Source organism: Oryx dammah, unplaced genomic scaffold (assembly GCF_014754425.2).
Source record: "Oryx dammah isolate SB20612 unplaced genomic scaffold, SCBI_Odam_1.1 HiC_scaffold_17, whole genome shotgun sequence".
NCBI classification, from domain to species: domain Eukaryota; kingdom Metazoa; phylum Chordata; class Mammalia; order Artiodactyla; family Bovidae; genus Oryx; species Oryx dammah.
Window position 1 is genome coordinate 6,775,185 of NW_024070201.1, and position 24,516 is coordinate 6,799,700.

The 24,516-nt window shown below is 37.9% G+C and overlaps 1 pseudogene; it reads left to right on the top strand.

Annotated features, from left to right (window-relative positions):
* Nucleotides 1-17,965: 17,965 nt before the first annotated feature.
* LOC120876087 lies at nucleotides 17,966-20,914 on the top strand (annotated as a pseudogene).
* The last annotated feature ends 3,602 nt before the right edge of the window (nucleotides 20,915-24,516 follow it).

Sequence of the window (24,516 nt, forward strand, 5' to 3'; positions counted from 1 at the left end):
GTTGAAACTGCATCTTCTACATCTTCGACATTTTACCTACTGTTCTTTAACAAAAAATATTTTTTTAAATGTATAGAACAATTAAGGTGTACTTGATGTTATTACAATATTGACTCTTACAAGCCATGGATATAGTATCTCTCTTCATTTATTGTTAACAGTTTTGTTTGCAGAGAGTTTGTATATCTTGTGTTAAATTTATTCCAAGGTGTTGATGTATTTTAACGTTTTGGTGGTGGTTGCATGCTCAGTGTCCAACTTTTTGTGATCTCATGGACTGTTGTTCCTTTGTCCTTGGGATTTCCAGCCAAGAATATTGGAGTGGGTTGCCATTTCCTCCTCCAGGGGATTTTCTGATCAGGGATTGAACCCGTCTTCTGCAGTTGCTGCATTGGCAGGTGAATTCTTTACCACTAAGCAACCTGGGAAGCCATTCTAAAAGTTATAAGAATATAACTTTTATTTTCCACATTTTGCAATGTTGATGATTATGTTAATACTGTATATAGAAACATTGCCGAATTAATCAATTATACTAGTTTTTCTAAATTATAAGTAAATGACAATTTAAAATTTTCTTCCAATACTCTTCCTACTTATTTATTAAACCCCATCACACTGAACAATATCCCCAGAAACATGATGAATATCAGTGGTGATAGTGTCATTCTTATCTCATTTGTCTTAAAAAAGCAGCCTTCACTACTTAATCATTGTATACTGTATTTGCTAGAGGTTTTGTTGGTATCTTTTATCAAATTGAGGAAATTTCCTTCTATTTCTAGTTGACAAGAGTTTTTTTTATCATGATTAGGTGTTCGACTTTATCAAATAACTTTTACAAATCCAATTGAAAAATTTATTGGAATACAGTTAATTTAAAGTGTTATGTTACTTTCAGGTATACAGCAAAGTAAATCAGTTATATATATATATATATACATACATACACTATTTTTCAAATTATTTTCTCCATAAAAGTACTGATAATTAAATCTACTTAAGCAAGCAAGGCTTCAGCAATACATGAACCGTAAACTTCCAGATGTTCAAACTGAGTTCCAGAAAAACATCTATTTCTGCTTTATTGACTATGCCAAAGCCTTTGACTGTGTGGAACACAATAAACTGGAAAATTCTGAAAGAGATGGGAATACTAGACCACCTGACCTGCCTCTTGAGAAACCTATATGCAGGTCAGAAAGCAGCAGTTAGAACTGGACATGGAACAACAGACTGGTTCCAAATAGGAAAAGGAGTATGTCAAGTCTGTATACTGCCACCCTGCTTATTTAACTTATATGCAGAGTACATCATGAGAAACATTGGGCTGGAAGAAGCACAAGCACAAGCTGGAATCAAGATGGCTGGGAGAAATATCAATAACCTCAGATATGCAGATGACAGCACCCTTATGGCAGAAAGTGAAGAGGAACTAAAAAGCCTCTTGATGGAAGTGAAAGAGGAGAGTGAAAAAGTTGGCTTAAAGCTCAACATTCAGAAAACAAAGATCATAGCATCTGGTCCCATCACTTCATGGGAAATAGATGGGGAAACAGTGGAAACAGTGTCAGACTTTATTTTTCTGGGCTCCAAAATCACTGCAGATGGTGACTGCAGCCATGAAATTAAAAGACGCTTACTCCTTGAAAGGAAAGTTATGACCAACCTAGATAGCATATTAAAAAGCACAGACATTACTTTGCCAACAAAGGTCCATCTAGTCAAGGCTATGGTTTTTCCGGTGGTCATGTATGGCTGTGAGAGTTGGACAGTGAAGAAAGCTGAGCGCCAAAGAATTGATGCTTTTGAACTGTGGTGCTGGAGAAGACTCTTGAGAGTCCCTTGGACTGCAAGGAGATCCAACCAGTTCATTCTAAAGGAGATTGGTCCTAGGTGTTCTTTGGAGGGAATGATGCTAAAGCTGAAACTCCAGTACTTTGGCCACCTCGTGTGAAGAGTTGACTCATTGTAAAAACTCTGATGCTGGGAGTGATTGAGGGCAGGAGGAGAAGGGGATGACAGAGGATGAGATGGCTGGATGGCATCACTGACTCGATCGACGTGAGTCTGAGTGAGTGATAGACAGGGAGGCCTGGCATGCTGCAGTTCATGGGATCGCAAAGAGTCAGATACGACTGAGTGACTGACCTGAAGTATAACTTTATTTTTTTCTTGAAATTCCATCAGTATATTTTGTTAAAATATGTTTTGGAGGTGGTAAGCATTGCTGTTAGGCTAAGAAACTTAAGCAAACAGTCTTTTCCTCCAAGCTAGTATATTCTCTTCAAAATAAGTTACAAAGTGAAATAGCACTTCATAGTGATTGAAAAGTTAGTGACTTGAACGGTCATACTGCCTCTTAAATTAAGAAAATTTAGTCAAGTACTATTTATCTTTATGATACCTTAAATCTGTGGGAAACATCCATTTTAAAAAAACAATGCTTCTTTGAGCATTTACATTTTTCATATATTTGTATAAAAATAGAAGCTTAAAAGGAAATGTATCAACTTGGATTTAAAATTAAATCCAAGTTGAAAAATAGGCACATATTTCAAGTAGTAACTTGGAACCACTGAAAGGAATAGTTGGGCTTGTCCAAAAACATCTGAAATAATTAACTCATTTATTTTTTCACTAATGTCTTGCAAAAACTATTTATAACTGCCTTGCATTCAAGATGTTTCTCTTTCTGTCCTAAGAGAAAGAAAACATCATTCTGTACAATGCACCTAATAGATTATACAAGCGTACAGGGTAAACCTTTTTAGCATTTCTCCATTTTAGGCAACATATCTTTCTAAGGCAATTTACCAAAGCAATCTTCCTAAGGCTAATTTATCTTATAAGCTGTAGGGTACATTCATTTTAACCTGGTAAGGTTTCCACTCTAAGTAGAAATATTGAAATCAAAAATTAAAAACTGTTAGCTACAAGAACATTAAAAAAAAAAAAAAAGGCAGAATTCTGATTAGCATTCGCTCAGCGGACCTAGAGATAAGAGCTGGGGGCTTTAGTCCTCCATAGCCTGTGGTGTGACATGATGGCAGTGCAAACTCATTATCTGGTTTCACGAAGACAAGAAGCCTTTTCCTGCACCTGTGACCATGACATCACAGTTCCATCCTTCATCTCTTGTTTGTTTTCACTGTGATTAGTCCAGCGTGCTTTCAAGACAGCTTTCTTAAATTCAACCCAAAACTGCCGTACCTGAAGTGTATGTTGCATCTTTCACTATTTAATCTGCTGAATAAACAGCATGGTAAACTTATCTTCGGGCCTGAAGTTTGATCCCTGTGTTGGAAAGATCCCCTGGAGAAGGAAATGGCAACCCACTCCAGTATTCTTGTCTGAGAAATCCCTTGGACAGAGGAACCTGGAAGGCTACAGTTCATGTGATTGCAAAGAGTCAGACATGACTGAGCAACTGAACCCATTCTATTTTGCTTTCACAGTGATTTTATGTATAAACAACTTGTGCACACACACAGACACACACAGATATATTTTTTCCTAGGCCCTTAGGTCCATTTCTAAAAGCAGTAATGTGTAGCACATACGATTATCATGTTTTGTGCTAGATGTTATGAGAGATAACAAGGTGAATAACATAGTCTTTTCCCCGAGGGAGGAGATCTTGTGGAGAAAAGATCTACCAGATATATGAATAAATAAATAAATGCAATGTTTTTTGGGCTCCCAAATCACTGCAGATGGTGACTGCAGCCATGAAAAGAAAAGACACTTGCTCCTTGGAAGAAAAACTACGACCAACCTAGACAACATATTAAAAAGCAGAGAGATTACTCTCCCAACAATGGTCTGTCTAGTCAAAGCTATGGTTTTCCAGTAGTCATGTTTGGATGTGAGAATTGGACTATACAGAAAGCTGTGTGCTGAAGAATTGATGCTTTTGAACTGTGGTGTTGGAAAGGACTCTTGAGAGTCCCTTGGACTGCAAGGAAATCCAACCAGTCAATCCTAAAGGAAATCAGTCCTGAATATTCATTGGAAGAACTGATGTTGAAGCTGAAGCTCCAATACTTTGGCCACCTGATGTGAAGAACTGATTCATTTGAAAAGACCCTGATGCTGGGAAAGATTGAAGGCAGGAGGAGATGGGGGCAACAAGGATGAGATGATTGGATGGCATCACTGACTGGATGGACATGAGTTTGAGTAAGATCCAGGAGATGGTGATGGGCAGGGAACCCTGGTGTTTTGCAGTCCACAGGGTGGCAAAGAGTCAGACACGACTGAACTGAAATGAAATGTTAGAGAACATCTTTGGAATGATAAACAAGGTGACATTAAAAGTACTCAATGGATGTTTCATATTAAAAGCAATTCTACTGAGGTATCATTTATATTCAATAAAATACATCTATTAAAAAAAAAAAGAACACTTGGATTTTAAGCTCTTTTTGAGCCACTTATAAGTCTGTGACCATGAACACCTCTCTGATGGGATTGATTAATGTCAGCTTCATAGACTCTTACTGAGTTTAAAATTAAAATAATGGATATGAAATGGAACCCCTTTACAATTACCAAATGATATACATATCAAAGTTATCTGTATTTTCAGCAAAAAATTTCATGGAGAGTGTGTAACTTTCATAACAATATCTTTAATAAGCAGGCAATCTGAATACCGCTTTTGGTCCCTGGCTTCCTCTTAGCTAAACTTCGTTTCTCTCTCAAAAGGACATTTTTTAAACTATATTCCTGAATTCTTTTTTGAGATTTTCACACTTTGCTTTTTTCTGTCTAATTTTTTAAAATTTATTTATTTTTAAATTGAAGGATAATTGCTTTACAGAATTTTGTTGTTTTCTGCCAAATATCAACATGAATCAGCCATAAGTATACGTATATCCCCACTCTCTTGAATATCCCTCCCATCTCCCTCTCCATTCCAGCTGTCTAGGTTGCTACGGAGCCCCTATTTGAGTTCACTGATTCATGCAATAAATTCCCATTGGCTATCTATTTTACATATGTTAATGTAAGGTTCCCTGTTACTCTCTCCATACATCTCACCCTCTTATTCCTCCCCCAACCTGTCCATAAGTCTGTTCTCTATGCCTGTTTCTCCATTGCTGCCCTGAAAATGAATTCATTGGTACCATCTTTCTAGATTCCATATATATGCATTCAGTTCAGTTCAGTTCAGTTGCTCAGTTGTGTCCAAATCTTTGGACCCCATGAATCGCAGCACGCCAGGCCTCCCTGTCCATCACCAACTCCAGGAGTTCACTCAGAATCACGTCCACTGAGTCAGTGATGGCATCCAGCCATCTCATCCTCTGTCGTTCCCTTCTCCTCCTGCCCCCAATCCTCCCAGCATCAGTCTTTTCCAATGAGTCAACTCTTTGCATGAGGTGGCCAAAGTACTGGAGTTTCAGCTTTAGCATCATTCCTTCCAAAGAAATCCCAGGGCTGATCTCCTTCAGAATGGACTGGTTGGATCTCCTGGCAGTCCAAGGGACTCGCAAGAGTCGTCTCCAACACCACAGTTCAAAAGCATCAATTCTTCGGCTCTCAGCTTTCTTCATAGTCCAAATCTCACATCCTTACATGACCACTGGAAAAACCATAGCCTTGACTAGATGGACCTTTGTTGGCAAAGTAATGTCTCTGCTTTTGAATACGCTATCTAGGTTGGTCAAAACTTTCCCTCCAAGGAGTAGGCATCTTTTAATTTCATGGCTGCTATCACCATCTGCAGTGATTTTGGAGCCCTCAAAAATAAAGTCTGACACTGTTTCCAATGTTTCTCCATCTATTTCCCATGAAGTGATGGGACCAGATGCCATGATCTTCATTTTCTGAATGTTGAGCTTTAAGCCAACTTTTTCACTCTCCTCTTTCACTTCCATCAAGAGGCTTTTGAGTTCCTCTTCACTTTCTGCCATAAGGGTGGTGTCATCTGCATATCTGAGGTTATTGATATTTCTCCCAGCAATCTTGATTCCAGCTTGTGCTTCTTCCAGCCCAGCGTTTCTCATGATGTACTCTGCATAGAAGTTAAATAAGCAGGGTGACAGTATACAGACTTGACAGACTCCTTTTCCTATTTGGAACCAGTCTGTCGTTCCATGTCCAGTTCTAACTGCTGCTTTCTGACCTGCATATAGGTTTCTCAAGAGGCAGGTTAGGTGGTCTGGTATGCACATCTCTTTCAGAATTTTCCACAGTTTATTGTGATCCACACAGTCAAAGGCTTTGGCATAGTCAATAAAGCAGAAAGAGTTGTTTTTCTGGAACTCTCTTGTTTTTTCAGTGATCCAGCAGATTTTGGTAATTTGATCTATGGTTCCTCTGCCTTTTGTAAAACCAGCTTGAACATCTGGAAGTTCACCGTTCATATATGCATTAGCATACAATATTTATCTTTCTCTTTCTGACTTACTTCACTCTGTATAATAGGCTCTAGGTTCATTCACCTCATTAGAACTGACTCAAATGCATTCATGTTCCATTGTATATATGTACTACAGCTTCTTTATCCATTCATCTGTCAATGGACATTTAGGTTGCTTCCATATTCTAGCTGTTGTGAATAGTTCTGCAGTGAATATCGGGGTACATGTTCCTTTTAAATTTGGTGAACGTGTGTCTTTTTCTATTTTGGTTTCCTCAAGATATATGCCTAGTAGTGGGATTACTGGGTCAGATGGGAGTTTCATTCCTAGTTTTTAAAGGTATCTCCATACTACTTTCCATAGTGGCTGCATCAATTTACATTCCCACCAACACTGCAAGAGGGTTCCCTTTTCTCCACCATTTCCAGCATTTATTGTGTATAGACTTTTTGATGATGACTATTCTGACTGGTGTGGAGTGATATCTCACTGTAGTTTTGATTTGCATTTCTCTAATAATGAGTTTGGGTGGACTCCAGGAGTTGGTGATGGACAGGGAGGCCTGGCGTGCTATGACCCATGGGGTTGCACAGAGTCAGACATGACTGAGCAACTGAACTGAACTGAAATGAATAATGAGCAATGTTGAGCATCTTTTTATATGTTTGCTAACCATCTGTATGTCTTCTTTGGAGAAATGTCTGTTTAGATCCATTTCCCACTTTTTGATAGGGTTTTTCTTTTTTTTTCTTGTATTGACTTGTATGAGCTGCTTGCATATTTTGGAAATTAATCCTTTGTCAGCTGTTTCATTTGCTACTATTTTCTCCTAGCCTGAGAGTTGTCTTTTCACCTTGTTTATACTCCTTTGCTTTGAAAAAGCTTTTAAGTTTAATTAGGTCCCACTTGTTTATTTTTGGTTTTATTTCCATTACTCAGGGAGATGAGTCACAGAGGATCATTCTTTGATTTATGTCGTCTAGTGTTCTACCTTTGTTTTCCTCTAAGAGTATTACACTTTCTGGTCTTACATTTAGGTCTTTAATCCATTTTTAGTTTATCTTTGTGTATGGGGTTATGAAACGTTCTAATTTCATTCTTTTACATGCAACTGTTCAGTTTTCCCAGCACCATGTATTGAAGAGGCTCTCTTTGTCCCATTGTATATTCTTGCCTCCTTTGTCAAAAATAAGGTACCAATAGATGTGTGGATTTATCTCTGGGTTTTCCATCTTGTTCCATGGGTCCATATTTCTGGTTTTTTTTTTGCCAGTACCATACTGTCTTGTTGACTGTAGCTTTGTAGTGTAGTTTGAAGTCAGGAAGTTTCACTCCTCCAGCTCCGTCTTCTTTCTCATGACTGCTTTGCCCATTCCAGGTATTTTGCATTTCCATTTGAATTCTGAAAATTTTTTTCTAGTTGTGTCATTGGTATTTTGATAGGGATTGCAATGAATCTGTAGATTAAATTTGGTAGTAAAGTCATTTTCACAAAATTTATTCTTCCAACCCAAGAACATGGAATATCTCTCCATCTCCAAGTCATCGTTGATTTCTTTCAACAGTGTCTTATAATTTTCCATGTACAGTTCTTTTGTCTCCTCAGCTCAGCTCAGTTGCTCAGTCGTGTCTGACTCTTTGTGACCCCAGGCCTCCCTGTCCATCAACAACTCCTGGGGTTCACTCAAACTCACATCCATTGAGTCGGTGATGCCATCCAGCCATCTCATCCTCTGTCTTCCCCTGCTCCTTCTGCCCCCAACCCTCCCAGCATCAGAGTCTTTTCCAATGAGTCAACTCTTTGCATGAGGTGGCCAAAGTACTGGAGTTTCAGCTTTAGCATCATTCCTTCCAAAGAAATCCCAGGGCTGATCTCCTTTAGAATGGACTGGTTGGACTTCCTTGTAGTCCAAGGGATTCGCAAGAGTCGTCTCCAACACCACAGTTCAAAAGCATCAATTAATTCTTCGGCTCTCAGCTTTCTTCACAGTCCAAATCTCACATCCTTACATGACCACTGGAAAAACCATAGCCTTGACTAGATGGACCTTTGTTGGCAAAGTAATGTCTCTGCTTTTTAATATGCTATCTAAGTTGGTCATAACTTTCCTTTCAAGGAGTAAGCGTCTTTTAATTTCATGGTTGCTATCACCATCTGCAGTGATTTTGGAGCCCTCAAAAATAAAGTCTGACACTGTTTCCACTGTTTCCCCATCTATTTCCCATGAAGTGATGGGACCAGATGTCATGATTTTTGTTTTCTGAATGTTGAGTTTTAAGCCAACTTTTCCACTCAGTTTCATTTTCATCAAGAGGCTTTTGAGTTCCTCTTCACTTTCTGCCATAAGGGTGGTGTCATCTGCATATCTGAGGTTATTGATATTTCTCCCAACAATCTTGATTCCAGCTTGTGCTTCTTCCAGCCCAGCGTTTCTCATGATGTACTCTGCATATAAGTTAAATAAGCAGGGTAACAATATACAGCCTTGTCGTACTCCTTTTCCTATTTGGAACCAGTCTGTTGTTCTATATCCAGTTTGAACTGTTGCTTCCTGATCTGCATATAGGTTTCTCAAGAGGCAGGTCAGGTGGTCTGGTATTCCCATCTCTTTCAGAATTTTCCACAGTTTATTGTGATCCACACAGTCAAAGGCTTTGGCATAGTCAGTAAAGCAGAAATAGATGTTTTTCTGGAACTCTCGCTTTTTCAATGATCCAGCAGATTTTGGCAATTTGATCTCTGGTTCCTCTGCCTTTTCTAAAACCAGCTTGAACATCTGGAAGTTCACAGTTCACGTACTGTTGAAGCCTGGCTTGGAGAATTTTAAGCATTTCTATATTAGCATGTGAGATGAGTGTAGTTGTAAGGTAGTTTGAGCATTCTTTGGCATTGCCTTTCTTTGGGATTTAAATGAAAACTGACCTTTTCCCGTCCTGAGGCCACTGCTGAGTTTTCCAAATTTACTGGCATATTAAGTGCAGCACTTTCACAGCATTATCTCTCAGGATTTGAAATAGCTCAACTAGAATTCCATCACCTCCACTAGCTTTGTTTGTAGTGATGCTTTCTAAGGCTCATTTGACTTCACATTCCAGGATGTCTGGCTCTAGGTGAGTGATCATACCATCATGATTATCTGGGTCGTGGAGATCTTTTTGTACAGTTCTTCTGTGTATTCTTGCCACCTCTTCTTAATATCTTCTGCTTCTGTTAGGTCCATATAGTTTCTGTCCTTTATCGAGCCCATCTTTGCATGAAATATTCCCTTGGTATCTCTAATTTTCTTGAAGAGATCTCTAGTCTTTCCCACTCTGTTGTTTTCCTCTATTTCTTTGCATTGATTGCTGAAGAAGGCTTTCTTATCTCTCCTTGCTATTCTTTGGAACTGTTCATTCAGATGCTTATATCTTTCCTTTTCTCCTTTGCTTTTTGCTTCTCTTCTTTTCACAGCTATTTGTAAGGCCTCCCCAGACAGCCATTTTGCTTTTTTTTTGCATTTCTTTTCCATGGGGATGGTCTTGATCCCTGTCTCCTATACAATGTCACGAACCTCATTCCATAGTTCATCAGGCACTCTATCTATCAGATCTAGTCCCTTAAATCTATTTCTCACTTCCACTGTATAATCATAAGGGATTTGATTTAGGTCATACCTGAGTGGTTTAGTGGTTTTCCCTGCTTTCTTCAATTTCAGTCTGAATTTGGCAATAAGGAGTTCATGATCTGAGCCACAGTCGTCTCACCGTCTTGATTTTGCTGACTGTGTAGAGCTTCTCCATCTTTGGCTGCAAAGAATATAAACAATCTGATTTTGGTGTTGACCATCTGGTGATGTCCATGTGTAGAGTCTTCTCTCGTGTTATTGGAAAAGGGTGTTTGCTATGACCAGTGCCTTCTCTTGGCAAAACTCTATTAGCCTTTGCCATGCTTCATTCCGTATTCCAAGGCCAAATTTGCCTGTTACTCCAGGTGTTTCTTGACTTCCTACTTTTGCATTCCAGTCCCCCATAATGAAAAGGACATCTTTTTTGGGTGTTAGTTCTGAAAGGTCTTGTAGGTCTTCATAGAACCATTCAACTTCAGCTTCTTCAGCATTACTGGTTGGGACATAGACTTGGATTACTGTGATATTGAATGGTTTCCCTTGGAAACGAAGAGAGATCATTCTGTCGTTTTTGAGATGGCATCCAAGTACTGCATTTCAGACTCTTCTGTTGACCATGATGGCTACTCCATTTCTTCTGAGGGATTCCTGCCCGCAGTAGTAGATATAATGGTCATCTGAGTTAAATTCACCCATTCCAGTCCATTTTAGTTCACTTATTCCTAGAATGTCGACATTCACTCTTGCCATCTCCTGTTTGACAACTTCTAATTTGCCTTGATTCATGGACCTGACATTCCAGATTCCTATGCAATATTGCTCTTTACAGCATCGGACCTTGCTTCTATCACCAGTCACATCCACAGCTGGGTATTGTCTTTACTTTGGCTCCATGCCTTCATTCCTTCTGGAGTTATTTCTCCATTGAACTCCTGTAGCATTTTGGGCACCTACCGACCTGGGGAGTTCACCTTTCAGTATCTAATCTTTTTGCCTTTTTATACTGTTCATGGGGTTCTCAAGGCAAGAATACTGAAGTGGTTAGCCACTCCCTTCTCCAGTAAACCACATTATGCCAGACCATTGGTCAGGACCATTTTTCTCTTCAGGTAGGTTTATTACTAGTTATTTTATTCTTTTTGTTGCAATGGTGAATGGGATTGATTCCTTAATTTCTCTTTCTGATTTTTCATTGTTAAGATATAGAAATGCAAGTGATTTCTGGGTATTAATTTTGTATCCTGTGACTTTGCTAACTTCACTGATTAGCTCTAGTAATTTTCTGATAGTATATTTAGGGTTCTCTATGTATAGTATTGTGTCATCTGCAAACAGCAAGAGTTTTATTTCTTTTCCAAGTTGGATTTCTTTATCTCCTTTCTTCTCTGATTTCCATAGCTAGGACTTCCAAAACTATGTTGAAAAATCGTGATGAGAGTGGACACCCTTGTCCTGTTCCTGATATTAAACTAGGGAATCCTTCCAGCTTTTCACCATTGAGAATAATGTTTACTGTGGGCTTATCAACTTTTACTATGTTGAGGTAGATTCCTTCTATGCCCATTTATTGAAGAGTTTGGGTTTTTTTTTTTTTTAAATCATAAATGGGTGATGGATTTTGTCAAAGGATTTTTGTGCATCTATTGAGATTATCATATAGTTTTTATATTTCAATTTGTTAATATGGTGTATCAATTGGATTGATTCATGTATATTGAAGAATCCTTGTATCCCTAGAATAAACCTGACTTGATCATGGTGCATGAGCTTTTTAATGTGTTGTTGACTTCTGTTTGCTAGAGTTTTGTGGAGGATTTTTGCATCTATATTCATCAGTGACACTGGTCTGTAATTTTCTGTTTTTTTTTTTTTTTTTTTTAATCTTTGCCTGGTTTTGGTATCAGGGTAATGGTGGCCTCATAGAATGAGTTTGGTTTGGAAGTGTTCCTTCCTCTGCAGTTTTTTGAAAGAGTTCTAGAAGGCTAGGCGTTAGCTCTTCTCTGAATGTTTGATAGAATTCAAACATTTTATTTGTGAAGCCATCTGACCCTGGGCTTTTAGTTTTGGGGAGATTTTTGATCAGTGTTTTGATTTCAGTGCTTGTAATTGGGTTGTTCATAATCTCTTTCTTCCTGGCTCCGTCTTGGAAGATTGAACTTTTCTAATAATTTGTCCATTTTTCCAGGTTGTCCATTTTATTGCCATATATTTGCTCATAATAGTCTCATATTTCTTTTATTTCTGCATTGTCTGTTGCAATGTCTCCTTTTCTTTTTGTAATTTTGCTGATTTGATTCTTTTCTCTTTTTCTTGATGAGTCTGGCTAAAAGTTTGTCAATTTTGTTTATCTTCTCAAAGAATCAACTTTTAGTTTTATTGATCTTTATTATTGCTTCTTTCATTTCTTTTTCATTTATTTCTGCTCTGATCTTCATGGTTTATTTCCTTCTGCTAATGTCAGGCTTTTGTTGTTGTTCTTCTTCTTTTTCCAGTTATTTTAGGTGTAAAGTTGGGTTGTCTATTTGATGTTTTTCTTATTTCTTGAGGTAAGATTTTATTGCTATAAACTTCCCTCTGAGAACTGCTTTTGCTGCATCCCATAGGTTTTGAGTTGTCGTGTTTTCATAACTATTTGTTTATAGGAATGTTTTGATTTCCATTTTGATTTCTTCAGTTACCTGTTTGTTATTTAGAAATATATTGTTTAATCTTCATATGTTTGTGTTTTTTACAGTTATTTTCTAGTTATTGATACCTAGTCTCATAGCATTGTTGTCGGAAAAGATGCTTGATATGATTTCAATTTTCTGAGATTTACTGAGATTTGATGTGTGACTCAAGATGTGATCTATCCTGGAGAATGTTCCATGTCCACTTGAGTTTTTTTCTGCTTTAGAACTCCAGAACTATTCTACTTCTCTTGGAAGAGTCAGCATGATCTTGTTTTAAAATCTTTTCATAATTAAGACTTCACAATTAACTATTATCACTGACACAAAAAATTACCTAATATTAAAAATTATACTCAAAAGTAGATCAGATGTTCAAGCCCAGGAAATAAGAGTAGGAGTAATCTGTCACAAAGTACTTGGGATTTGTATATGAGATTCTAATTTGTTAGCAATTCAGGAGCCTGTGGAAATTTAATTTCTGAAATATTAGTCTTATATCCCATTAGTATGTTGATATGAAGCAAACAGCTACACCTAATACAATACAGTCAGCCAAGTTATCTTCCTCTACTTCTCATTATAGGATGTCTTTTGAAGACACAAAATGTTAACAATCCATATCCTAGTAATCACAAGTCTCAGAGGTCATAATTAAGAGTTACAATTGCTGGTCAAACTATTTTTCCTTTCAAATAGTTTATTTCCAAAGAATCACATACAGGATATTTAAGGATTAACATACCAATTTTTCTAGTTATTTTTTGCTTTTGGTTGGGAGGAGGGATGGAAGAAGAGGCAAAGCTTGCCATGTGATGTGTTTGAGACAAGCTTATAGTTGATAAAATTTGTAGTTGAAAAAATGTTTTAAATTCAAATAATTAAGCTTCATATCAAAAGGTTTGTTTTAGTTGTACATATTAAACTGACAACATGTTCACATATTTCATCTTCATTTGGGACATAATGGGGGTAATTGATATGCCTAGAACTTGTACTTCTTTAAAAATTAGATATGTAACATTCATTGTGCTCATCCATAGCCTTTTAAAATATTCATTCACAAGCTGCTTTATTATCTAGAATTTATTCACTGTGTATTAATTCAAAAGGAAGTGAATGCATCTCCTTTGCCTGTGACTGTTTCTGTGACATTTGTGTTATCCTGTTATTGTGATATAAAGAACAAGTATGTTTATATAATATATTATGTTTGATTGGTGTGACATTGTTAGATGCTATTTATGCTTATTAAGTCATCTGCAATTTTTTCAGTACCACTGAAAAGTGTTAGGTAAGGGCTAGCAAATTGGATTACTCATATTTGAAAAATCAAAGGAAATATTTAATGTTTTATTTTTCTTAAGAGAAATGTTTATTTAATCTAAATGTTATACAACTACTTTCATAATTGTTTCCAAGATTTTTCTCTCCTTGGAACATGAAATTTTACAGCTATGTTAATTAATAACAATGTTTTGCAATTCTATGGCACCTTTTTGTCTGAGAATCTCAATGTTTACTTAATGTTAATCATATCTTTGGAGAGATGTGAATCAGTAATAGTTTCTTTTCTACTTTTTAAAAAAAATACAAATAGTGCATGGATTAAAAAAAAACCCCTCTTTTGTTCAGTAATGCATTTGCATGGTACACTGTGCAAATAAAAAGAGAGTCTCATTCAGCTGTTGTCCTCAAGAAACCTGAATGGGCCTTAACTTTCTTGCCTTCATTTGGTGAAGGTGCAAATGAAGTCATAAGTAAAGCTACAAAAAAGTCCATTTCATGGACTTCTTTGAGGTAGAGATCATGCTTTTGCATTTTTTTATTTTTTACATTATAGGTATAGTCTAGGTAACTGTGAACTCCAAATATACACATTCTACAGGATAATGGAATGATACTATCCTCGTAGGCTAAGGTGAAGTACAGTCACAGGGAATTTGAGAACTACAGATTAAGTCTAGATTCCTTGTGTTAGCAACCTACTACTGCATAACAGTTATCACAAACTCAGGGGCTTCAAACAACACAGGTTTATTGTTAATATCTCACAGTGTCCAAGTCTGAGTTCTCTGCTTAGGATCTCTGAAAGATTCAACCAAACTGTTAGCTGGGATATGTTCACATTTGGAGGCTGATGGGAAGAATTCACTTCCAAGATACTTAGGATGTCAGCAGAATTCATTTTCTTTTGGTTGTTGGACTGAGGACCCTGCCTTGTTTCTGGCTGTTGGGTGGAAACCGCTTTCAGATCCTAGTGACCATCCTCAGCTCCTTGCCAGGTGAGTCTTGCTGGCAAGGAAAAAGAAAGTTGGCTAGGGAAAAAGAGATTCTAGTTAATCTGCCAACAAGATAGTCTTATAAACATAATATAAACATAGGAGGGACTTACCTTCTGCTTTGCCATTTTTCCACCAAGTAGAAGCAAGTGATGGGCTTTTCCCACACTCCAGGGAAGGCAATTCTATGTGGCTATGAGAACAAGGAGATGGGGATTATAAGGACCACTGTAGAGTCTGCTCATCCTAGTCCTTAGCCTGTCTATATTGACTGAAATTAAGAAACCTTGCTTATAATGGAAAAGCCAAGTTAATAGGGACTAAAGCAAAATTAGAACTTAATTTTTCTCTCACAGAAAAACAGAGGAAGATAAATCCAGAAGAAAGCATGTCAAGACCAGTATGACAGGTCCTCTTATTCATCTGGGACCCCAAATCTCTCTTTGTTTTGTGCAGTTCTTAGTGTATCATTCAGTCATAGCTTTTAGTCTTAAGGTCACTTCATCGTTCAGTATGACTATTGATAGTTGTAGCCATCACTAACATAAAAAAATCAAATAGATAGAAAAATAGAAAAATGTTCAACCCAGCTAAAGCAGCTCCAAGAAAGCAGTCCCTCACTTTGGACAAGGCTTACATACAGCTGAGGCTTACATATACCTTAGTTGCACAGAGCTGACAGGGAGGCTGAAAGACGTAGTTTTTAACTGAAGCTATTGTTGCCCCAATTAAATCAAGATTCTTTTTCTAAACAAGAAAATAAGAATAGCTATCTGGTGACTTCCCTGGTGGCTCAGACGGTAAAGCATCTGTCTACAATGTGGGAGACCCGGGTTTGATCCCTAGGTCGGGAAGATCCCCTGGAGAAGGAAATGGCAATCCACTCCAGTACTATTGCCTGGAAAATCCCATGGACAGAGGAGCCTGGTAAGCTACAGTCCATGGGGTCGCAAAGAGTCAGACATGACTGAGCGACTTCACTTTCACTTTCATCTGGTGGTAAGTTGCTGTTTTTGCCATGCTGCCAATGAGAGCTCCTTATAAGCTTGCCCTAACAAAATGTTGAACCCAACTGTCCTAACCTCCTATGGAAACATGCTCCTGGGCCTGTATTCAGCCACTCCTAAACAGAGAAACTATGGGACTTCCCTGGTGGCTCAGAGGTTTAGAGTTTTCCTCGTAATGCAGAGGACATGGGTTCAATCCCTGGTCAGGGAACTAAGATTCCCACATGCTCCAGGGAAACTAAGACTGCCCTCCACAAGTAGAAATTCCGTGTGCTTCAGTCAAAGATCCTGCATGATGCAAAGAAGATCCCACATGCTACGACTAAGAACTGATGCAGCCAAATAAAAACAGAGGAACAATGTAGATCCTTTCCTGTGCTGGTCCAGGTGTCTTTATCATGGAATGTTTCATACATTGTTTTTTCCCATCCTTGTCATAGTCCCTGCATTGGTAACATATGCAGTAAATCAATTAAAAGTACTTGGACTGTGCTTTGTTTTGATTAATTCCATCCTTCATCCTCACCCCTTGGTTCCTAAAGCTCTTGAATTGGTGTCCTGGCCTAGTGCCTGCCTCCCTTCTACTTGGTGATTTACTGCCTCCTCTGGAATCCCCATCACTGTGTGCTGGCTTCATTTCAGGACACAGATCACTCCCTTTTATGTCTTTGATGCCATGTCCTTGTTTGGGTGTGTTGTGTTCTCTGTCCTCATGCTCCTGGCCACCATGCTATTCTGTCAGTTACAGCTGGGACTGACCCCAGTGCCTGTCGTATCTCATTTTCAGAGTGTAGTTCACAATTTATCTATTAATACCTGCAGCTCAGCCTGCCACTCCTACAGCAATTATATAGGCCACATCAGAGGTTGCACAGATGACAACGATTAGCCTAGGTGTATGATAGGAAGTTGGTGAACATTTGAACTGAGTTTAATGAATATTATATTTTGGGAGAAGATTCTTTGTTCCTACTAATGCCAACTTCCCTTCCATACACAGGTTATGATATTTTTTCTTCTTCAAAAATATTCCAGTACAAGTCCAAGACCATTCTTAAATTCTAAATACTTATGTCAGGCAATGGTCTTATGACCTAACTTTGACAATGCTATAGGCCAAAAATCTCACTCTCTTCACTCAAAACAGTTAGGGCATCACAGTGTCAGTTTCCATTCACATTAATACTTATCAAAACTTTTTTTGTATAAGACCCTGTTCTTGTTGTTTGGGAGACAGGACTGAATAAAATGTCCAAATCTTACATCATTTATAATCTAGAGAAAGACATAGACAGTGAACAGGGAAATGAATGGACAAACATGCAAATATCAAGGAATGATAAACGCATTGCCAGGAATTTTTAAAGTAAAAAAATTTACTTAGAGTAAAAAAAAAGTAAAAAAATTTACTTAATTAAAGTAAGCTATTGTATTAGTGAGTGACTTATGTTTAAATAATTAAGAAAAGCCTCTGAAGAATTAATTAATCAATATATGCTGGAGTTTTTTTTTTTTTTTCCCAATAGCCAAGATATAGAAACAATCTGTCTGTTAACAGATGAATGGATAAAGAAAAGTGGTATATATATATATATATACACACATAATATTCAGGCTAAAAAAGAAGGAAATCTTGTCAATGGTAACAACATGGATGAAAGTTGAGGGCATTGTGTTAAATGAAATGAGCAGACAGAAAGAAAAATACTGTATGGTTTCACTCGAAGACTCTTTGCAATCCCATAGACTGTAGCCCACGAGGTTCCTCTGTCCATGGAATTTTCCAAGCAATAATACTGGAGTGGGTTGCCATTTCCTTCTCCAAGGGATCTTTCTGACCGAGGAATTGAACCCTCATCTTCTGCATTGCAGGCAGATGTTTTACCATCTGAGCCACCAGAAAAGCTCACTTATATGCAGAGTTTATTTTTTAAAAAAGTCAAATTCATAGAGACTTTTCCTCCCAGGGAACCCAGAAGCAAGGAGAATGGAGACAGGGACTCACACCAGCCTAGTCAACACTTAGCAAGAATGAAAATCCCTCTGACCCACTACCTGGCTTCCAGGGCGGCCTTAGAGGTAGAGAGCAGGGGACCCCTCACAAGGTGTTTCTGATACAAACAGTCAATCAAGCCAGCCTGGAGAATACTTCAGGAAGAGGATATAAGCATTGCTTTAAATTTTCTGTGGAAGAAATTATCCAAAAAGAAGTTACAGTGAACTGCACAGCTGACGTATTGTACCCTTCAATGGGACAAGATACTGCACCAGAAGTCAACTTCACATTTGAAGGAGAAATTGGAGAAAACCTAGATGAGGAAGGAAACACATTTTATCAAAGACACAAGACAGTGAGAATTGGAGAAGGATATGGCAACCCACTCCAGTATTCTTGCCTGGAGAGTCCCACAGATGGGGGAGATTGGTGGGCTGCCATCTATGGGGTCGCACAGAGTCAGACACGACTGAAACGACTTAGCAGCAGCTTAGCAGCAAGTGAGTGAAGGAAACAATAGAAGCACAAAATATTCCAGAAAGTTTTGGAAATGTGCATCCAGAAAAGAAGCCAGTTCGACAATTAGCCTGGGTTGCCAGTGGTTATATAATATGGCAAAATTCTACTGAAGATACATGGTACAAAATGGCAAAAATTCAGACTGTCTAGCAAGTGCAAAGAAATGATGACTTTATTGAGTTAGACTACACCATTCTTCTCCACGACATTGAATTTCAGATTATTCATTAGCAAACTCAAGTTCTCTGGCATCCACAGTATGGTACTAAAGTGAAACATAATAAGAGCCATCTGACCAAGAAGCCCTTTTTTGCATTTCTTTTCCATGGGGATGGTCTTGATCCCTGTCTCTTGTACAGTGTCACAAATCTCCGTCTATAGTTCGTCAGGTACTCTGTCTATCAGATCTAGTCCCTTAAGTCTATTTCTCACTTCCATCACTTCATGGGAAATAGATGGGGAAACAGTGTAAACAGTGTCAGACTTTATTTTGTGGGGGCCCCCAAATCACTGCAGATGGTGATAGCAACCATGAAATTAAAAGACACTTACTCCTTGGAAGGAAAGTTATGACCAACCTAGATAGCATATTGAAAAGCAGAGATATTGTCTTGCCAACAAAGGTCTGTCTAGTCAAGGCTATGGCTTTCCAGTGGTCATGTATGGAGGTGAGATTTGGACTGTGAAGAAAGCTGAGCGCTGGAGAATTGATGCTTTTGAACTGTGGTGTTGGAGAAGACTCTTGAGAGTCCCTTGAACTGCAAGGAGATCCAACCAGTTCATCCTAAAGGAGATCAGTCCTGGGTGTAATTGGAAGGACTGAAGTTGAAACTCCAATACTTTGGCCATCTCATGCGAAGAGTTGACTCATTTGAAAAGACCCTGATGCTGGGAGGGATTGGGGGCAGGAGGAGAAGGGGACGACAGAGAATGAGACGGCTGGATGGCATCACTGACTCGATGGACATGAGTCTGAGCGAACTCTGGGAGTTGGTGATGGACAGAGAGGCCTGGCGTGCTGCAATTCATGGGATTGCAAAGAGTCGGACACGACTGAGCGACTGAACTGAACTGAACTGATACTTCTGGACAATTAATACTCTGCATAGAACTACAGTCAGTATGTACTCAAATATAATATTGTACTGAAATAACAGTTTATAATTTTTTTTCAATAAACACAGAGATTCATTTCCATGTGTATTACAACGTACTTACTTCTTGAAGTTGGATCCAAAGCCCTTAGAGTAAGAATGTACCTTGTTCCAGTAGTGGCAGAGATGTTTATCTCAGGAATTTGAGAATAACAAAAAACAGGAAAGAAACTGTAAAGGATATGACCCATAAAGGGGAAAAACTTCACTGGGTGGGATGCATTTTAATAAGGCTTTTCCTCTGAGGGAAATCTCTTGTCTGAGAGGCACAGAAAAGCTGGAAATGAGCAGAAAGCTGTTTTATTACTGACTTGAGATATCAGAGGATAGAGCTGATGGCTGCCAGAATGACTGGAAATTGAGTGAGGAAATTCTAACAAGAAAGAAACCACAGAAGGAAGAGCCCCTAAATCTCTATATAAATTCCTCTCAAATTCCCCAACATAGGGGAGGTGCTCAGACACCCTATAGAAAGCAACAGTGAAAAGGTCGAAAGAAATTTCAGTTGCTGCCTCCATGAGGGAGAGAAAGAAGAGTTTAGAGTTTTGAGTCCGGCCATATTGGAAGGCTTGGTTAACTCAAGCTGTTCATGGAAACCCCCCAAATTTCAAGTCACTGGACTAAAGACTATGTGCCAGATCTAAAGGGTTCACCCTAGGTCTGAACATAAATCATGAGACTCACTCCTGACATCATAGAACCAAGCCTTCACAAGGCCAGTGTAAATGGCCAGTAATGTAACAGCCTGTTAGATCAAAAACAAACACCACCCAAGGATGATAGGAGGATCCAGAGCTTCTGCACTCTTCCACCCACAATGTCTAGTACATACTAAAAATTAGTAGTATGCAAAGAACCAGGAAAATGTCACACAGGGTCAAGAGAAAAATAAGCCAAAAGAACAAACCCTGATGACACCGATATTGAAACTAGCAGACGAGAATGTTAAAGCAGCTGTTATAACTATATGCAAACTGGAATTGATCTATTTATTGTTTTCAGTCCCAATTCAACCTTTCTTTGCCCCACTTTGTGATATTGGAACTAGAGTCTACAAACACTTCTCTTTTGCCAGCTGGCACAATGAAAAAGTTTGCTAATAGAAGGTACTAAATGAGTTATTGCAAGGGATAGAGGCTCCTCTTCCTGGTTATGGTGTGCTTTTAACTTTTTAAAAATGCTGGTTGTTGCAGCATGAGGCAGCCAGTAGAATATGTGACACCAGACGGTGGCTTTCCAGTGAGTTTTAGCAGCACCTCAGCAGGCAGCTACCTGCTTGTTTCTCCACTGGACTGCCATCCCAGCAGGTGATTTCCTGCTTTCTGTCCCTTGCCCAAAGTATACCATGAACTTTCCTACCATCCAGTGGTCCAAAGATACACTCAATCTAATGATGTATGACTCTCAGTCTTGAAGATGAAAGTGGCTTGTTCCATGTCTATTTATACTTGAATCAGTGGCAGCGGCTGCTCCCTGTGTAGGTTATTTATATATTCTTTCGAGTTCTCTTTATCTGTCAATAGTTAATTCCCTGCAACTAGTTAATAATTCTTTTAATTATACTTTTCCTATTCAAATTATTGGTGTATTTTCTGTCTTATGGGTCCCTGAACTGCAAAACATACTCAAAGTGCACACAAAGTTGTCTAAGTGAAAGTGAAGTCACTCAGTCATGTCCGACTCTTTGCGACCCCATGGACTGTAGCCTACCAAGCTCCTCTGTCCATGGGATTCTCCAGGCAAGAATACTGGAGTGGGTTGCCATTTCCTTCTCCAGGGGATCTTCCCGACCCAGGGATCGAACCTGGGTTTCCCACATTGGAGGCAGACGCTTTAACCTCTGAGACACCAGGGAAGCCCACCAGGGAAGTTGTCTAAAAATAAGTTCTAAATGAATAGGATACCTAAGTAGAGTTTCTGGAGCTAAAAACTAAACTGAATAAAATATAAAATAGCTATGAAAAATAATCAATATATAGACTATCTAAAAAATTCATGACATGAACTTATTAGCAGATTGAACATGACAAAATTATGTCTGACCTTAAAAATTGGATAATGTCTATGCATTTCTCTGGGTTCCCCTGGTGGCTTAGATGGTAAAGAACCTGCCTGCAGTGTGGGAGACCTGGGTTTGATCCCTGGTTTGAGGAGGTCTCCTGGAGACAGGCATGGCAACTTACTGCAGTATTCTTGCCTGGAGAATCCCATGGACTGAGGAGCCTGGCAGGCTATAGTCCATGGGGTCGCAAAGAGTCAGACACAACTAAGTGACATACACACACACACATATTTCTCTGGTGAACTTTAAAAACAGAATGAATAAAAATAATTGAACAGAGCTTTAGGGACCTGTGGAATACCATCACAAAAATATACTTTACATATAATTATAGTCTCAGAAAGAGAGGAGAAAGAGAAAATTAGACAGAAGAATAGTTTTAAAAATAATGGCTGAAAAGTTCCCATCTTGGGGAAACATATAAATCTAGATTCAAGAAGTTCAGCAAATTCTAAAGTAAATATATATATACTTTATATATGTATATACACACACACACACATATATATACTATCTTTCTCATGCATATCATAGTCAAATTGCTAAAGATTAATTATAGAGAGTCTTGAAAACACACCCCCAAAAGGATAATTATATAGACAACCAATAATATAAATGGCTGATGGCTTCTCATTTGAACTAATGAAGACCAAAATGTAGAAAACATCTTTAAAGTACTGAAAGAAGAAAAAAGTCTGCTCTGAATTCTTTCAATAAAATATCCTTTAAAAATATATCAGGATAAGTTAAAATAGACAAGAACTTTCTCAGATAAAAAAGAAAAATTGATAATTCATCACCATCTACCCTACACTATAAGGGATACTTAAGGGATTTCTTTAGAAGAAAATTTCACTACAGGGAAAATCATGTTTACAGTTGGGAATGAAGGCACTAGTAATTTTAAATATATGCATAAATGCAATGAAAACTGATTTTTCTCTTAATTTTTATAAAATCCCTACAATCAGGTAAAGTAAAACAAAATTTATAATATATGCAGATATAAGATATATGAAAATACTAACACAAAGGAGATAGTGAATGAAATTATGTTTCAAGGTTCTTACAGTTTTATAAAAAAGAGAATTTTAACTCTAGGTAGAATGTGACAAATTATAGCTACAGCTGCAATTTAAATAGAGAGAAATATACCCAAATACAAAGAATTAAAAATGCCATAATGTAACTATAAATTAATCTTAAATAAAGAATGAAAAAAGGAGAAAGCAGAGAGAGACATAGAAAACACATTGTAGAAAGGCAGACCTAAGCACCACCATGTAGTTGCATTAAATGTTAATGGACTAAGCATCCCAGGTAGAAGGCAGAGGCTATCCAACTGCAGATTGCTTATCTTAAAAAAAAAAAAAAAGTGATATCTAGTTTGTAGTAACTGTAAAGATAGAGCATGTAAACTGTAAATGGGTGGGGAAAATTTACCATTCATAAGTTAACTATGTGAAAGCTGGTACAACCATCTAAGCATCAAAACACAGACTTCAAGAAAAAGCATATGAACAAAGTGCAATTTTTTAACCATAAAAAATTCAACAAGCAGATATCATATGTGTAAATACATACACACACAATAAAAAGAAGAGCTTCAAAATACATGAAGCCAAACTGGCAGAACTAAAAGGAGGAAGAGACAAATCTAAAATTAAAGTGGAGTATTTTCCCATTCCCCTCTCATTAATAGGAGGACTGGATAATAAAACAGTAAGAATGTGGAATGTATTTAATAACGTGATCATCCATCTTGACCAATTGACATTTTTACACTAATTGAAAGTGAGCAATTGAACAACTTATCCTTTCAAGTACACATAAAATGTACATCATAATAGAATAAATGCTGGACCATAAAAATGTTTTCAATTAGCTAAAAAAAATTGAATCTTAGAGAAGATGTTCTTCGACAAAAGAAAATTAAATTAGAAACCAACAAAAATTAAAAATATAGAAAAGCCCAACTGTGGGTAAATTAGCAACACATTTTAATATATTCTATGAATCAAAGAAAAAGACACTAGGAGAAATTAAAAATATTCCAACTTAAAGATAATAAAAACAGTATATAAAAATTGTTTTTGTTTAGTGGCCAAGTCCTGTCTGACTCCAAGACCCCATGGACTGTAGCACGCCAGGCCTCCCTGTCCCACACCATCTCCCAGAGTTAAATCAAGTTCATGTCCACTGCATCGGTGATGCCATCCAACCATCTCATACTCTGTCACCCGCCTCTCCTTCTGTCTTCAATCTTTCCCAACATCTGGGTCTTTTCCAATAAGACAGTTGTTCTCATCAAGTGGCTAAAGTATTGGAGCTTCAGCATCAGTCCTTCCAATGAGTATTCAGAGTTTATTTCCTTTAAGAATGACTAGTTTCATCCCCTTGCAGTCCAAGGACTCTCAAGATTCTTCTGTAGCACCACAGTTCAAAAGCATCAGTTCTTTTGTGCTCTGCCTTCTTTATGGTCCAGCTATCACAATGGTATATGACTACTGGAAAGGCCATAGACTCGACTATACAAACATTTGTTGGCAAAGTGATGTCTTTGCTTTTTAATATGCTGTCTAGATTTGTCATAACTTTTCTGCCGAGAAGCAATCATCTTCTAATTTCATGGCTGCAGTCACCATCCAGTTATTTTAGAGATCAGGAACAGGAAATCTGTCACAGCTTCTACTTTTTCCCCTTCTGTTTGTCATGAAGTGATGGGACCAGGTGCCATGATCTTAGTTTTTTAATATTTATTTATAAACCAGCTATTACACTCTCCTCCTTCACCCTCATAGAGAGATCCTTTGTTCCTCTTCGTTTTCTGCCTTTAGAGTGGTATCATCTG